This window comes from Agelaius tricolor, unplaced genomic scaffold, assembly GCF_023055355.1.
Source record: "Agelaius tricolor isolate 1412-34295 unplaced genomic scaffold, bAgeTri1.0.p SCAF_18, whole genome shotgun sequence".
In the NCBI taxonomy this organism is placed as follows: Eukaryota; Metazoa; Chordata; class Aves; order Passeriformes; family Icteridae; genus Agelaius; species Agelaius tricolor.
Window position 1 is genome coordinate 18411648 of NW_027269278.1, and position 17292 is coordinate 18428939.

The window sequence follows — 17292 nt, forward strand, 5'->3', positions numbered from 1 at the left end:
CAGTTCAGCAGTGGGTGCTCTGTACTGGGAGCTGCTCTTTGCCATTCCAGCTCACAGTGAGAGCACACAGAGAGGGCACAGACCAGAATAAAGGTGTTGGTGCCCCTCAGCAGTCACACACACACACTCACAGAAGTGCATCCATGGATACATCCAGGCCTTTTTGCCCACAGGGGTTTAGCACTGGCTCCTGTGACCACTTCCCTCTCTGCTGGCTGGGCATTGTCCTCCCTCCAAAGCAGTGGGGTTTTCTCCAGTTTATTTCTGGGTGGTTATTGTTCTTTTTAATCTGCAGTACTTGGCTGGGGTCTGGAGGAAGCCCTTTCTAATGGCCCCTTCCTGGCAGGAGGTGAATGCAGCATTTTCCCAGTGTGCTGCTTCCCCAGGTTTTGGGAGCTGTGTCCCTCAGTGCTGAGGGGATGCTCACTGGGCTCCCCAGCCTGGTGCTGGCAGTGCCACAAGCCAGGGGGTGCCAGGATTCCCATCCTGCACAGCCCCTGCCCTGTGCCCTGTGCCCTGTGCCAGCACCTCCAGGGGGGCCCTGTGTCCCTGGAGTGCCCCCCAGCTCTGGGATGAGCTTCTCCCCATGAAGCAGCCCTGGCTGGAGCCCAGGGCTGGGGACAGTGCAGGGGGAGCTGAGGGGACCCTGCTGCTGCTGCTGCTGCTGGGCAGAGAGAGGCTGCAGGACCCTGCTGCTGTTCCTGGGCAGAGAGAGGGGCTGAGGACTCTGCTGCTGTTCCTGGGCAGAGAGAGGGGCTGAGGACTCTGCTGCTGCTGCTGCTGCTGGGCAGAGAGAGGGGCTGAGGACTCTGCTGCTGTTCCTGGGCACGGTGGGGCTGCAGGCCCCTGCTGCTGCTGCTGCTGCCGTTCCTGGGCATGGTGGGGCTCCCTCCCTGCTGCTGCCGTTCCTGGGCACGGTGGGGCTCCCTCCCTGCTCCCCTGGCCGGGCTGGCTGCCAGGCTCCATCCCAGCTCCCAGGGCAGGAGCACAGCCCTGGCTGCTGTGGCCCTGGCTGCTGACAGCTCTGCTGCAGCCAGGACAGCCCTCGGTCCTGAGCAGGGCTCACCTCCCTGGCTGCCCACTGGCAGGAAAGTGATTTTGGTTATTCTGAGCGCTGGCTGCTTTTGGTGTCAGGGCAGATGTGAAGGAGCAGGGAGTGCTGAGGTAGAACACCTGCACAGTAATTACTGAGGATGTAATTACCTCCCCCACGCAGCACGGGGTGATGTGCATGGGAAGGAGGAGAGATTCCCTTTGATACCAGGTGATACCAGAAAATGATTTTAATCTGCCTTACAACTATATAATTAAGAGAGCTTATATATAGAAATATCTATCTATTTATCCATCTATCTATCTATATCCCCACAAGTGTGTTTATTTCTGGCTGGGAGCAGGGTGGGCAGCACCAGGCCTGGGCTGGCCCTGCTCTCTGCCCGCTGCTGCCACAAGAGACAAACCCAAAGCTTGGCCAAAGCCTCTTCAGAGGAGAGGGGGCCCCTCCCAGGGACAGCCCCCAGCCCCAAATGCTGAGCTGTGCCAGCAGCTGGACCTGGTGGGGCTGGGGAGGCTGTGCCCACTCTGTGCCACCCCTTCTGCTCCTGAGCAGGCAGGGAGGGGAGACCCTGCAGGTCACAGTGACAGGTGAGGGGTGACCCTGCAGGTCACAGTGACAGGTGAGGGGTGAGGGGTGACCCTGCAGGTCACAATGAGGGGTGACAGGTGAGGGGTGACCCTGCAGGTCACAATGAGGGGTGACAGGTGAGGGGTGACCCTGCAGGTCACAGTGACAGGTGAGGGGTGAGGGGTGACCCTGCAGGTCACAATGAGGGGTGACAGGTGAGGGGTGACCCTGCAGGCCACAGTGACAGGTGAGGGGTGACCCTGCAGGTCACAATGGGCTTGCCAGGGTGGGACTGAACTCTTGCCATGCCCCAAACCCAAGCACAGGAGGAGCTCAGTGGCTCCCTCGGGCAGGAAGGGCGGGAGGGCGAGGCTGGGCTGCAGAGCATCCTCCAGCTGCCCCTCTGTGCTGTGCCAGGGCCAGAGCAAACCTGCTGCAGGGAGAGGGGCTGGGGCTGGGGCTGGGCTCGGGGGCACAGGGCAGCACAGGACCCCCCTGTTCACCCCTGGGTTCCTGGGAGCACAGGGCAGCACAGGGCACCCTGCTCACCCCTGGGTTCCTGGGGGCACAGGACAGCACAGGGCACCCTGATCACCCCTGGGTTCCTGGGGGCACAGGGCAGCACAGGGCACCCCTGTTCACCCCTGGGTTCCTGGGGGCACAGGGCAGCACAGGGCACCCCTGTTCACCCCTGGGTTCCTGGGGGCACAGGGCAGCACAGGGCACCCCTGTTCATCCCCGGGTTCCTGGGGGCACAGGGCAGCACAGGGCACCCTGCTCACCCCTGGGTTCCTGGGGGCACAGGGCAGCACAGGGCACCCTGCTCACCCCTGGGTTCCTGGGGCACAGGGCAGCACAGGGCACCCTGCTCACCCCTGGGTTCCTGGGGCACAGGGCAGCACAGGACCCCCCTGCTCACCCCGGGTCTCCCCCAGGGCTGCCCTGCCCCTGTCCCTGCCCGTGCCCTGCAGGGAGAGCTCTGTAAATACAGCAGGTTAAAAACTGGCGCGGTATCAGCGAGTCTGTACTTAATGCAGATGTTTCCCATGTTTTGTAGTATTGTTTTATTGATAAATAAAAATCAACCAAAGACAAAACTGGCATTTGGCGTGGTCTGGGTGGGCATTTATAGACACTGGCCTGGCACAGGGGCTGCGGGCTCCCAGCCTGTCCCTGCCACTCTGGGAATCCCCTCCCAGAGACTGTAATGGAAATGGAAATGGAAATGAGAGGAAATCCTGCCCTGAGCTCCATGGCAAGAGGAGCCCTGAGCTTGTCACTGCCCTGGGTGTGCCCTGCACTGCCCCAGCTCTGAGGGTGACACTGAATCACCCAGCAGGGCTGGGATGGCACAAACATCACTAATGGCCCCAAAATAATCCCAAAACGCTCAGGATTTTTAAAGCACAGCAAGAAAAGCAAAACTTGCAGCAATTAAACTGCATCTTAATGAGCTGCCTCCCAAAGAAAAGCTTGAGAAAAATGGGTTCATCAGAGACTCGTTAAAAAAAATCACCAAAACCATTAATACTATAAACATCCTCTCCCTGGCATAAATTTTGCATCTTTCCAGGTGTGTTTTTATTATTATGCCCAGATTATGGGAGGAGAAAACAAGGCACAGCTCTTTGGGTTGTTTTGTCCCGGGGATGCCAGCAGGCAGCAGCCAGGAGGTACAAAAACCTCCTGTTACCAAATCCCTGGGCAGGTGTGCCCGTGCCACACCAGGCTGCCACATCCAAACCCTTTAGCAAACTCTATTTGGTTGTTACCAGAGCAAAAGATTCCTGATTTGGGGACCTGGTGCTGACTGAAGGGGGAGTGATGCCTGTGACTCTGTGAGTGGCCACCTGCCCGTGGAACGGAGCTGTGGGTGCTGTAAGCAGGCATCCCCAAAGGAGCAGCAATTAGCACTGACTCCATGATTCCAGAGGGCTGATCAATCACTTTATTATACTGTACTCAATGAGAAACCCATCACCCTTACAGACAGTCCAATACAGGGGCACCCAATTGGTCTTTGGATCCAAACACCATCACCAGTGGCCAATCAAGAAATCACCCTTGGGTAAACAAATCTCCCTAACACATTCCACAAGCTCACAACAACAGGTGCAGCAGGTGAAGGTAAGAATTGTTTTTCATTCTTTTCTCAGGCCAGGGCCTGGGAAAGCTGGGCCTGCTGCTCTCTGTGGCCAGAGAGAATTTGGGCAGACTCTGCTCAGGATTTAACCCTTGAGCTGCCTGGGAAGGGTTTGCAGCAGCTGCCAGGGCGGTGCCAGGGCAGGGTTGCCCGTGGTTGAGAGCACCAGCCGTGCCCTTGGAGCCCAGCAGGAGCCCACAGCTCCCTCTCCAGGCACCCGCCCTGGGCTCCATCCTGCTCTGGCCCAGCTGGGCACCTGGAAGCCAAAATGGGAGTTCTGCTTTCTCTGTGGGCTTGCCTCTGCTGTTGAAGTTGCCATTAAGCTGCCCCAATTATTTTTGAAATCCAATAAAGGCATCTAATATGTGCAATTTTAACATAATGTGTTGGGAATGGTAGTTCAGTGCTATTACCAGTGCTAAAACCAAGGGCTCTGCTCATGGAGCTGTGAGCTTTTATTTTCATCATTAGGCCAAGAGAACAAGTCTATATCTATATCTATATCTATATCTATATCTATATCTGTATATCTATCTAGGTCTGTATCATTATTAATATGAAGTTGAACAACATAAAGTTTAATCATATAAAATATGGATAATCATTCATTAGAGCCATTACACCTGGCCCCTCCTGCTGACCATGAGACACTCTCTGCCTCTCTGTGAGCCCTGGCAGCAGCCCTGGGGATTTGCTGGGGTTGCTCTTTGTGTTTCTGCCATCACTGTGCCAAGCAGAATGAAAAAATGACTTTTTAAACTTTCTGTTGGGATAGATCCATCAGCTCTGAAGCCCCTCCTGTCTCTGTGGCAGCTGCACCTCCAGAGCCCCTGGGGGTTTATAGTTAATAAAGGACAAAGCATTCTGGGGATGGGGAGCCCTTTGTTCAATAAACAAAGCAGGGTTTTCTCCTTTGGGGGGCTCCTCACCCACATCTCACCCCTCCATCCCCAGAGGGATGCTCTGGCCCCCGGGCAGCTCCTCACTGCACCTGCAGCCCCAGCTCAGCCCAGGGCCCTGGAGCAGCCACACCTGGGGATGCCCCAGCCCTGCCCTGGGCCTGGGCCAGGAGTGAGAGCGTTCCCTGCAGGGCTGCCCAGTGGGAACACAAACGTTATTCTGCTTTTACAAATACCCTAACGCGTGCCCTAAGAGGACAAAGCTGGTGAGCTCTCCCTTCCAGGAAGGGCAGGTTTCCATCCTGCAGCTGTATTTCAGCACTGCCATGAGTAATCATCTCCTCCAGGTTAAACCCAAAGATGTCCCAAGTCATGGATTTAAATTATAGCCAAAAATTCCCTGAACTCCTTAAAGTTCACGACAGTCTTCATTTTCATTTGCCACATATTCCTCTCCCCTAATAGCCATGTGCTAAATCTTCATGAGATTTTTTATAGTTTCACTGAAGGAATATTTGCATAATTATTAGCACATAATGTGCTTTAATGGCCCCGCTGATTTTACTGTTACAGATAAATACATGTGGTGTCAAACTCGAGCAGATGCAGGCCTGGGCAGTGCTGGGGAGCGCTGGCTGTGCTGGAGAGCAGCGCCCATGGCTGTGCTGGCTCCTGGGGACAATTCCCCTGCTGTGGGACAGCAAAATGCCCTGGGGCAGCCAGAGGGACGCAGGGACTGCTGTCCCTCACTGTGCTCAGAACATCAAACCCCAGCTGCTCTGGGGGATGGACCCCAAATCCCACCCAGTGCCAGCCCTGCCAGGGCAGGGACACCTCCCATGTCCCAGGGGCTCCCATTCTGCCCAGCCTGGCCTGGGGCACTGCCAGGGATCCAGGGGCAGCCACTGCTGCTCTGGGCACCTGTGCCAGGGCCTGTGACCGTGCTCACAGGGGTTCTTGGATTGGGGAAGAGACCAGGATCTCACTCCATGTTTCACAAGGCTGATTATTATTTTATGATATATATTACATTAAAACTATACTAAAAGAATAGAAGAAAGGATTTCATCAGAAGGCTGGCTAAGAATAGAATAGCAAAGAATGATAACAAAGGCTTGTGGCTTGGACAGAGTCCGAGCCAGCTGGGCTGTGATTGGCCATTAATTAGAAACAACCACGTGAGCCCAATCCCAGATGCACCTGTTGCATTCCACAGCAGCAGATAATCAATGTTTGCATTTTGTTCCTGAGGCCTCTCAGCTTCTCAGGAGGAAAAATCCTAAGGAAAGGATTTCTCATAAAAGTTGTCTGCGACAAGGGCCCTGCACCTTCCCAGCCAGGCTCAGCCCCAAATCCTCCTCCAGCCCCAAATCCTCCTCCAGCCCCGCTCAGGGCTGGGCAAAGGCTCAGCCCCAAATCCTCCTCCAGCCCCAAATCAGCGCCCTGGGCACAGGCTCAGCCCCAGGGCTGGGGGCTCTGGATCCCATTTGGAGCCTTCCTGCACTGACGTGGGAAGGGATAAATAAAAAGGAGCTGCTGAGGCAAGAGGAGTGAGGTGTGGGGAGGGTGTGATGACAGCAGCTATATAAGGAGGCAGCACAGAATTCTTGAGGGAAAGCATCAAGCTTCTGCTATTTTCCAACCAGATCGTAGCCTCGCTATGAAATGTCATTTCTAGAATTTTTTTAGACTGCTCTAATAGATACTGATAAATGTTCCTCTCCTCAGGGCTTGTCAGGAGCAGACGTGATTGATGCTATCTTCAGAAGGAGACAAAAACTTTCTGTGCAGGATCTGCCACTGTGGCAGATCTCAAAAACAATGGGCTGAACCGAGCAGTGCAGAGCACTTCCAAAATATTCAAAATTCCCACAACAGCAGTTCGGTTTTGAATCCTACCTCCTTCAGAAAGCCACAGGAAAGACCTTTTCTAAATCTGGGAAAATAATAAGGAAAGAAAGACATCTCAAAATCTGTAGGCAACAGCATAGCCTGAGTAGAGTCTAGGGCAAGCTGCACTTTCTGCACCGTTTTTGGAAGTGCCAATATTCAATTGATATTTTTAAATAAAATATTACATGTTTTAATGGAGAGATTCTGCAGGGCTGAGCCTGGAGGCAGGGAATGGCTCTGCTCTCCCAGATCCCAGCTCAAGCCCAAAATTAAACTCTTAATGCCTTAATAAGGCAGAGAGTTGAGTGCACAATGACCTGTTCCTTAAGTGATATATTAAATTAACTTTCCTTATGTATTTTCAGATGGAAGTTAAATATTTTCACATAGTTTTAGACTGCAAAAGACCATCGAAAGGGATTAGATGAGATTTTATTCTCTATTAAATGAGAAATCTGGCACTGTGTGTGCAGCAGAGCCCACCCCACACCCGCTCTCTTCTCTTCTCTTCTCTTCTCTTCTCTTCTCTTCTCTTCTCTTCTCTTCTCTTCTCTTCTCTTCTCTTCTCTTCTCTTCTCTTCTCTTCTCTTCTCTTCTCTTCTCTTCTCTTCTCTTCTCTTCTCTTCTCTTCTCTTCTCTTCTTTCTCCCTCGAGCTGCCCTGGGGATTTCAGCTTTCTGAGGGCAGGGTCACAGATTTGTTCTTCCATAAAAGCTGACAAAAACCCTTTACTTTTCTGCTGTTATCCAGGCAACAACAGGAGACATTGGAGATTTTTATTTCTGTAACAGGACCCATCAAAATGCCACGACTGAGAGTTGCTGTCACATCCCCAGACTGGGCATCCTGTGACCCTGCAGCTCTGATTTGGGATCCTGTGACCCTGCAGCTCTGATTTGGGATCCTGTGACCCTGCAGCCCTGATTTGGGATCCTGTGACCCTGCAGCTCTGATTTGAGATCCTGTGACCCTGCAGCTCTGATTTGAGATCCTGTGACCCTGCAGCTCTGATTTGGGATCCTGTGACCCTGCAGCTCTGATTTGGGATCCTGTGACCCTGCAGCCCTGATTTGAGATCCTGTGACCCTGCAGCTTTGATTTGGGATCCTGTAACCCTGCAGCCCTGATTTGAGATCCTGTGACCCTGCAGCTTTGATTTGGGATCCTGTAACCCTGCAGCCCTGATTTGGGGTCCTGTAACCCTGCAGCTCTGCTGGTTCTTCATTTCCATGAGTGGCTGCAGAGCCCTGGGGCTGCAGCTGCCGTGGCTGTCCCTGCAGCCCCTGCCCTGACAGCTCCAGGGAATTCTCACTTGGAGCAGGGCTCAGAGTTCACATCCCCAAAATGAGGATTTGAAGATCGTACAGGAATCTGAGGCTTTGTTTGGCTTCATCTGCAGGGGCCAATTTCTGTAGTCACTGGTTATTAACTCCTACATGTAGGACCCAGGGAATGGCTCCACTGCCAGGGGCAGGGCTGGATGGGACATTGGGAATTGGGAATTGTTCCCTGGGAGAGTGGGCAGGCCCTGGCACAGCTGGGGCTGCCCCTGCATCCCTGGCAGTGCCCCAGGCCAGGCTGGACACTGGGGCTGGCACACCCTGGGACATGGGAGGTGTCCCTGCCATGGCGGGGGTGGCACTGGGTGGTGGCACGGGGTGGTGGCACTTTGAGGTCCTTCCAGCCCCAACCAGCCTGGGATTCTGGCATTTTGGTATCAAGCTGTGCAGCAGGCTTCCTTTACTGGGACTGGGGCATTTCCTCAGGACTTCCAGCAAAATTTATTGTGTGGAAGAGAAAAATCCCCCTCCACAAGGGAGCCTGACCTGCAGCTGGGAAGCCTCGGCTGCTGAAGCTCTGCCTGCCTGTGAGACCAGCCTGGAGCAGCACCCAGAGTGGAGCTCTGGAGCTCAGGAGTGCCCCTGGAACCACCCTCCAGCATGGGGTGGGGAACACTCAGCCCCTCTGTCTCTGACAGACCCATGATCAGTGTCCTCCTTTGTAGGGGATGCAGCTGGAGGAGATTAGGAGATAACTTCTGGATAAATAGATTTATCGGTGCAATTTGGTTTTACATGGCCAGCATGGAGTGTTTATAAAATATTTATGGAGTTTTCCTTGCAGTGATGGAACAAGAACCAGTTTAACAATGTGTGGGGCTTCATTAGTGCTGTTCCACAGGCAGGTTTGCTCTGTCTCCTCTTGTCACTTCATTAAGCTGGCCCTCATGATGTATTGGCCCAAATCACTAATTAATAATTACCTCTCCTGTATAAAATCAGATGCCTTGAGTTGGCACTGGTGGCCATGAATTTAAGATGATGCATAAACCTGTGCGCGTTTCTCTGCTCCGTGTTTAAGTCATCCTGCTATTCATCCAAAACCTCATCAGAACAGATAATAAAGCACTTCATGAACAGATGTGCCACTTATTCATCCAGTTCTATCATGATAATGACGAGAATTTAATCTGGAGTGTCTCTGGAAGATGATGTGAAAGGCAGATTGGTGTGAATAGCGCGGCTGCAGGGGATGTGAGGCTGCCCGAGAGGGGCTCATCAGCTGTGAGCACCAGCCCGGCCTGCAGCACCCCCAGGGCCAGGAGCAGCTCCCCCAGCACAGCCTCCTCCTGCAGAGGGAAGTGCTCTCCATGGCTCTGCCTTGAAAGAGGGATAAAAGGTAATTGCTCCTACAGCTGTGAGCAACATCTGACGCTGCAAAACGCTGAGAGCACATGGAGGACAGCTTGGAGAGTCCAGATACAGCCAGGGTGGGGGGACAACGTGCACAGCTGAAGATTCAGCCAAAACATGAAAAAATGCAGAGACAAGTAGAAATTTATGAGGCCAACTTGCTCTGAAGAGGCATTTACCCCTCGTTATCCAGATATACATTTATTTATCTGTCTCCTCATACAGGCTCTATTGATCCCTGCCAATGGAGAACATCAGCAATGTGGTACAGGAGGGAGCCACACTGGAGGTGAGTATTGGAAACTGGCTCTGCACAGCTCTGTAAATTCTGTTAACAGTCAAAAGGATCATTCAATCCCCAAAGTGCCTGTGAAGAACAAAAAGCTCTCACCCAGCGCTGGGGAGGTGGCCTGGACTGACAGCTGCTGTCCTGTTAGTGCCACAGCAGGAAAAGCACAGACCCTGAGGGCAGGCACTGCAGAAAACCACCAGCCTGCATGGGGGGGACGGCCAGGGCACCACCCTGGCTCCCATGGGGGGCACTGGTGCCAGCCTGCCCCATCCCCTCTGTGCCCAGAGCAGGGACACAGCCCTGAGCCTCCCCAGCCAACAGAGCCAGTTATTCCCTCTCAAAAATGGCCCAGAGGGGAGCCAGCCTCATAACAGTAAATCTTTCCTTTAGCAGCTTGTCAGCAGAGAAGTCCTGCTTTTCACACAGAAATACTGCCAGCCTCCCTCAGCATCTGTCACAGCAGCAGCAGCAGCAGCAGTGGCACCAATGTGGGTTAAAGAGATGGGAAAGCAGAGGGGTTTGGGGTCACTGTGGGAACTGGGGCTGTCTGGGGCCAGGCCCTGAGCCAGCAGAGGGAGGGGAAGGCTCTGCCTCCTTCCCTGGGGGGCTGCAGGAGCTGGGATCTGCCAGGGCACAGCTCCTTCCCTCTGCTGCTCCCTTGCCCAGCTTTGGCCACATCCCAGGCTGTGACTTTGCTTTGGATGGAAGTGGGGTTTGCCTCCCCCCTGAGCCCTTGTGCAGCCCCCAAAGGCAGCAGCCAGAGCTGGTCCCTGTGCTGGACACCCTCAGCCCCTGTGCAGGTCACTGGGCCAGGAAAGGACCGGGAACCCCTGCCCTGGGTCCCTCAGTGCCAGCCTGGAGGTGCTGGCAGGAGCCTTTTGGCAGCAGAGAGCACAGGGGGTGCAAAGCCAGGAGAGAAGGCAGCTGCCAGTGCCAGGCTGGGAGCAGCTCCCCAGGCAGGAGCCTCTGCTTTGCTGGGCTGTGAACAGATCTCAGTTTCCTTGGTGATCACTGTCAGATCTGAACCACAAAACTGCAATGAAAATAGGAACCTATCAGAACTAATTATATGCATTCATGTTAATTATACACCTTCTCTCCCAGCCCTTCACGGAGTCAGCTTTAGTGCTGGGTCTCTGCTTCTCAAGGACTGCCACGAACTGGTCAAAAGGATGAGCATTTAATCTTCCAGTGGCAGAGCAGACATTTTAATACTGAAGATTGTTTTATTCTTAGGTCACCTTCGATACAGGACATGCATCTTCCCAAGGACAAATAATTACTGCAACAGCCTGGAGCAATTTGTCAGGAGAATGACCCTGAGAGCAGTTAAAGTTCATAAGGTACAACATGAGTCACCATTAGCAAATAACAGAACTATTCCTCTCATTGACAAGGGGTGAGAATTCAATAGCAAAGGAAGGTGAAATATTAGGACCCCAAGTAAATCAGGGATGAGTAGATGAGGGATTACAGTCGGTGCTCATTTGGGAAGCAAATGTGAGACGATGTGTTTGGAGTGCTTGAGAGAAAATTTGGTATCTTTGGTAACACAGCGAGAAAGGAAGAGCCTCCAAATAGTTCTTGTTTCTTACTGTAGTCATGGAACTCCAAAAGGCAATGAATAATGAATGAGTAATCCCAGGAAGCATCTAAGGACTCACATTCCACGTGCTGCTGGCTCAGGGGCCAGCAGAGCCCTCGGCAGCAGGACACGAGACAGCAGGACATGGGGACAGCAGGACATGAGGACAGCAGGACATGGGGACAGCAGGACATGGGAGAGCAGAACCCATGGACAGCAGGACACGGGGACAGCAGGACATGGGGACAGCAGGACATGGGGACAGCAGGACATGGGAGAGCAGAACCCATGGACAGCAGGACATGGGGACAGCAGGACACGCGGACAGCAGGACATGGGTACAGCAGATCATGGGGACAGCAGGACATGGGGACAGCAGGACATGGGAGAGCAGAACCCATGGGACAGCAGGACATGGGACAGCAGGACATGGAAGAGTCTGGCACTGCAGAGGAGCTGCAGGAGGGGATGGCAGTGCCCAGGTGCCAGGGCTGTGCCCAGGGTGCCAGGGCTGTACTCAGGGTGCCAGGGCTGTACCCATGGTACCAGGGCTGTACCCAGGTTCCAGGGCAGTGCCCAGGTGCCAGGGCTGTGCCCAGGGTGCCAGGGCTGTACTCAGGGTGCCAGGGCAGTGCCCAGGTGCCAGGGCTGTACCCATGGTACCAGGGCAGTGCCCAGGGTACCAGGGCTGTACCCAGGTGCCAGGGCTGTACCCATGGTACCAGGGCAGTGCCCAGGGTTCCAGGGCTGTGCCCAGGATACCAGGGCAGTGCCCAGGTGCCAGGGCTGTACCCATGGTGCCAGGGCAGTGCCCAGGTGCCAGGGCTGTACCCAGGTGCCAGGGCAGTGCCCAGGGTGCCAGGGCAGTGCCCAGGTGCCAGGGCTGTACCCATGGTACCAGGGCTGTACCCAGGGTGCCAGGGCTGTACCCAGGGTGCCAGGGCTGTACCCAGGTTCCAGGGCTGTACCCATGGTGCCAGGGCAGTGCCCAGGGTACCAGGGCTGTACCCAGGTGCCAGGGCTGTGCTCCCACCTGGAGCAGCTCGGTGGTGCCAGGGGTTCCCCAGCCCTGCTGTGCTGTGGGGCTGTGGGGCAGGGGCCGGGCACACTCTGCCCTTGCCCCCCTGCCCTGTGCCAGGAGAGCCCCAGGCCTGGCAGGGAGCCCCTGCTGTGCCCTGCAGCGGGCAGAGCCCAGAGCTGCCCTGCAGAGCTGCACCAGGCTCTGATGGATGGCACACAATGGGAAATATTACAGCAGAGCGTATTTCATCCAGACAGGGAACTTTAAGCAGGACACAACAGACATTTTTCTTACAATATTAACAATTTACCATCTGAACTTTATCTTCTCCTTGGATAATAACCACCAGCCACGGGGTAAAGGAACAATTGATTTAAGATCTCAATCAAAGGAAAGCATTCCTCTTATCTGGATAGCCAAGCAAGGAGCAGCACTCAGCTGGGGCTGGTCTGCATTTGTCAGTCCATTAAAAGCACAGGCTCTCGATCCATACAAGGGCTGTAAGACATTTGTGGAAATGACTCTTGCAAAAATCTTTAGTGGTTAAGTGCCTGCCATCTAAACCTTCCCTTGATTTTCACAAAGTTTACTAAAAAAGACAAGGGAAAAAAAATATATTCCCTGTACTCAGACCTTCTTCCCTTTCTCCAGATGCTTTTCCTTGATGATTGAATCACTCCATGATTTAATTGCTGCTCTGAGAGCTGGGGCAGGGCTGGGTGGAGCTGGGGCTGCCCTGGGATCCCCCCAGCAAATCCCCCCAAAGGACAGACCCTGCCTGCTGCTGGACTGGGCAGCTGGGGAGAAAGGAGAACTGCACCCAGAGAACCTTCTGGAATGTTCTGGAATGTTCTGGAATGTTCTGGAATGGGTGCTCTGAGCTGCTGCAGCACCAGCAGGACTAGGATGGGGTGAAAGAAGAGCAAACCCTGCTCCCTTCAGCACAACCCCCCAAGGAGAAGCCAGTGCCTCTCCAAAGAGGGCCCAAAGCCAGGCTGGCACCAAGCCCAGTGACACAGACACCCCAACAGGGCCAGAGAGGGCCCCAAAGCCAGGCTGGCACCAGGCTCAGTGACACAGACACCCCAACAGGGCCAGAGAGGGCCCAAAGCCAGGCTGGCACCAAACCCAGTGACACAGACACACCAACAGAGCCACAGAGGGCCCCAAAGCCAGGCTGGCCCCAGGCTCAGTGACACAGACACCCCAACAGGGCCAGAGAGGGCCCAAAGCCAGGCTGACCCTGAGCTCAGTGACACAGACACCCCAAGAGAGCCACAGAGGGCCCCAAAGCCAGGCTGGCACCAAACCCAGTGACACAGACACCCCAACAGGGCCAGAGAGGGCCCAAAGCCAGGCTGGCACCAAGCCCAGTGACACAGACACCCCAAGAGAGCCACAGAGGGCCCCAAAGCCAGGCTGGCCCTGAGCCCAGTGACACAGACACCCCAACAGAGCCACAGAGGGGCCCAAAGCCAGGCTGGCCCCAGGCTCAGTGACACAGACACCCCAAGAGAGCCACAGAGGGCCCAAAGCCAGGCTGGCCCCAGGCTCAGTGACACAGACACCCCAAGAGAGCCACAGAGGGCCCCAAAGCCAGGCTGGCACCAAGCCCAGTGACACAGACACACCAACAGGGCCAGAGAGGGGCCCAAAGCCAGGCTGGCACCAAGCTCAGTGACACAGACACCCCAAGAGAGCCACAGAGGGCCCAAAGCCAGGCTGGCCCCAGGCTCAGTGACACAGACACCCCAACAGGGCCAGAGAGGGGCCCAAAGCCAGGCTGGCACCAAGCTCAGTGACACAGATACCCCAACAGGGCCAGAGAGGGGCCCAAAGCCAGGCTGGCCCCGAGCCCAGTGACACAGACACCCCAACAGGGCCAGAGAGGGGCCCAAAGCCAGGCTGGCACCAAGCTCAGTGACACAGACACCCCAACAGGGCCAGAGAGGGCCCAAAGCCAGGCTGGCCCCAGGCTCAGTGACACAGACACCCCAAGAGAGCCACAGAGGGCCCCAAAGCCAGGCTGGCACCAAACCCAGTGACACAGACACCCCAACAGGGCCAGAGAGGGGCCCAAAGCCAGGCTGGCCCCAGGCTCAGTGACACAGACACACCAAAGGGCTGGGGGACCTCCCCGCTGCCCACCCCTGGAATTCTCCATTGCTCAGAGCAATAAAAAATAAAAAATACTGAATCAAGATGGATTGGAAATCTTTTCACCCCAGCAGGATGATTCCCCTCTGGCTCTCAACATCCTGCATCCATTCCTAACATACAAAGAACTGAAAGAAAAGTCACATAAAAAAATACCTGATCTCCATGGAGTCTGAATTCCCAATAAATTGTGCATTATCAATCAGGCCAAACAACTACCTGAATCATTAAATCTAAAATTATTCCTGAACCAAAGGGGCCTTGGTCCAATGTAGGAGAGTCGAAATAGGGTTTAGTGCCAGTTTAGCTCAATGCTGCCTTCATTCACTTGCTCTCCCTGCTCTTGGCTTTCCAAGAAGGTTTGTCCCTTTGCCCAAAGGGCTCCTTTCCTGGGCAGCCCAGCCCTGAGCTCTCCCCAGCAGCAGCAGCAGCTCCTCCTGCTCTGAGGGAAGCCTTTAAGCAGGAGGCTGCTGTGGGAGGCCTCCCTCCTCAAGACCAGCAGATTGTTCCTGTTTTCATAACAAATGTTGTGCCCAGCTCTTCTGAGTATCCTTGGCACGTCGTTCCCTGCTGTAATTCCTACAGCTCATTATTCAGATGCCTGAGCAACCCTCTGCAAACAAAGCACTGCTCTGCAGGCTCTGTTCTTGTCCCTGCGTGTGCTGGCACCTGGCAGCATGGCATGGGGTAAACTGCAGCCAGGCCTGTGTGCCACCCACACCCTGCTGCACAAATGAGAAACAGCAAAGGTCTCAGAGACACCAAAGCTCAGGCACTGTCACACACCCCTGCTGCTCCTCCTCAGCACAGCCCTGCACACTGGGCCCGGGGGCCCATAAACGCTGATGGCACAGCTCAGCAGCCTAAAATACAAGGGGAAGAAATAGAGAATGGCCACAAAACATTTACTGTCAAATAAGCTCAAAGTGCTTTTCTAACTGTTACTCACATCATGAGATACTGCTGAGACACGGTGATAAACACTTCCAGCCATAAAAACCTTATGGATTTGCTTTCTAAGTCACCTCCAAGTATTCCAGTGCTGGAAACTTTTTGATAAGGTCATTGCACTGAGCTGTGGGAGCTCCTGCCCTCCCGAGCACCAGCCAGGCTCTCGTGGGACGTTGGGCTCCGTGACCTTAGAGGTCTTCTCCAACCCTAAGGAGCTCAGGACATGGGCAGGGTCACATCAGGAGCCTTGCCAAGGTCACCAGGACAGGGTGCAAACATTCCCTGACTGCAGAGGAGACCCAAATTTGCTGGACCCAGTTGCTGAGTGCCAGCCTGGCATTGGTTAATGTTCTATGGACTCCCTGCCTGTCCTCCTTCCCCTCTCTCCATCCTTGCTTTCAGCAGGGCCCACACGGACCAGGACAACTTAATGAGGTGGGTTTGGTATTTCAGGGCTTCAAGCTGTTTCAGGGACACCTTGGGACCAAAATCCAGATGTTCTCACTCTCATCTTTCCCTTTCTGTTCCTGCCTCCCCATCTCAGCCAGATGGACCTCAGCTCCTCATCCCTCCAAGCTGTGGGCACTGAGCCAAAGGGGAACTTCTTTTTTTCTTCCATCAGCAATTTTCTACAGTAAATAAGAAAAGAAAATGGAAAACCTTGTAGGAAGTCCCAGGCTGCTGAGGCTGTTCAAATGGGTTCAGAGCTCAGGCATGAGACAGATTAATCACAGAGCAGTCACGTTGAGCCAGCACAGGAGATGACATTTGAGGGCTCTGAGGGAAGGAGGATGAACTGAGGGAGGGACTGGGAACAGAGCAGAGCTGAGCACGAGCCACAGGTACAGCAGGGCCGGGATGTGACAGCCCTGAGACCGTTGAGCACATAAAACCCAGCTCTGAGCTCTGTGCCCGGGGTCTGCAAGGAGCTGCAGGCCATGGATGGGAACATCTCCCCCTGCTCTGCCCTACGGAGGCTGTGAGCCCTCAGAGGAGCTGCAGGGGGAGCAGGGGATGAGCAGAGGCAATGAACGAGAGGCAAACCAAGTGCTGGGGACATCCACTACCCGTGAAAAGGCACCAGGAGGGCTTTGCACCCCCTGAGCCAGGCAGGTCCCCAACCCTGCCTGGTAATGGGTGTTTCCTGTGGGGACCGGCTGGCCATGGGGTTTTATCTGGTGCTGAAGATCTGCAGTGGCCTTAAAGAACATTAAAGAACCCTAAAGAACCTAAAAGAACCTTAAAGATCCTTAAATAACCTTAAAGAACCTTAAAGAACCTTAAAGAACCGGGGAGTCTGAGGCACAAGGTCCTGCTGCCTTCTTGGGGAGACCCCACCATTGTCTGGAAGGATCCAGAAGGACCCAGGAAGGATCAGCTGCTCTTGTGCATCTTCCCAAAACCCTTCCAATAAACCCCTGATTCTCTCAGCATCACTGACTGGTTCTGCCATTGATTCACTGCTCAATTCCTGAGCAGTTTGTAGAGTTTTTTCCCAGCCTAAACACTACTTATTTAAAGTAGAAATTGAATCTGATGGGAAAGATTCTTTTAATTTGCAAAACCAGAGAAGGTTAAAAGGGACAGAACAAAACCAACCTCTAAAAACAACCTCCTGACACCCCTGACTGGCAGTTTTGGACACAGCCATGGTACAAGAGCAGCTCCTGTGCTGGTTTAAAGAACAGCAAACAGACCCAGAGCCGCCTCCCGAGCCCACAGAGAGCTGAGAGGGGACTCCCAAAGGTGAGGAACTTGCATTTGTTCATGGCAGAAAAACCCTGTCAGTCACAAACACTGCTCCATGTTCCCTCACCAGCAACTCCAAGGCAGAGACTCATTGTGGAGAGTAAAGGAAGATGATGTTTGTAAAGATTGGTTTGTGCAGAATAATTCTAATTCTTCTAATAGGATTATTATCTATCACTATTGTCTGTTAAATTATCTATTAATAACATATTATTCTAAAAGGAGAACAGAAGGAAAAGGATGAGGGAGAAAATCCAGCTTTCCTCCAGCTCCTGCCCAGGCACCA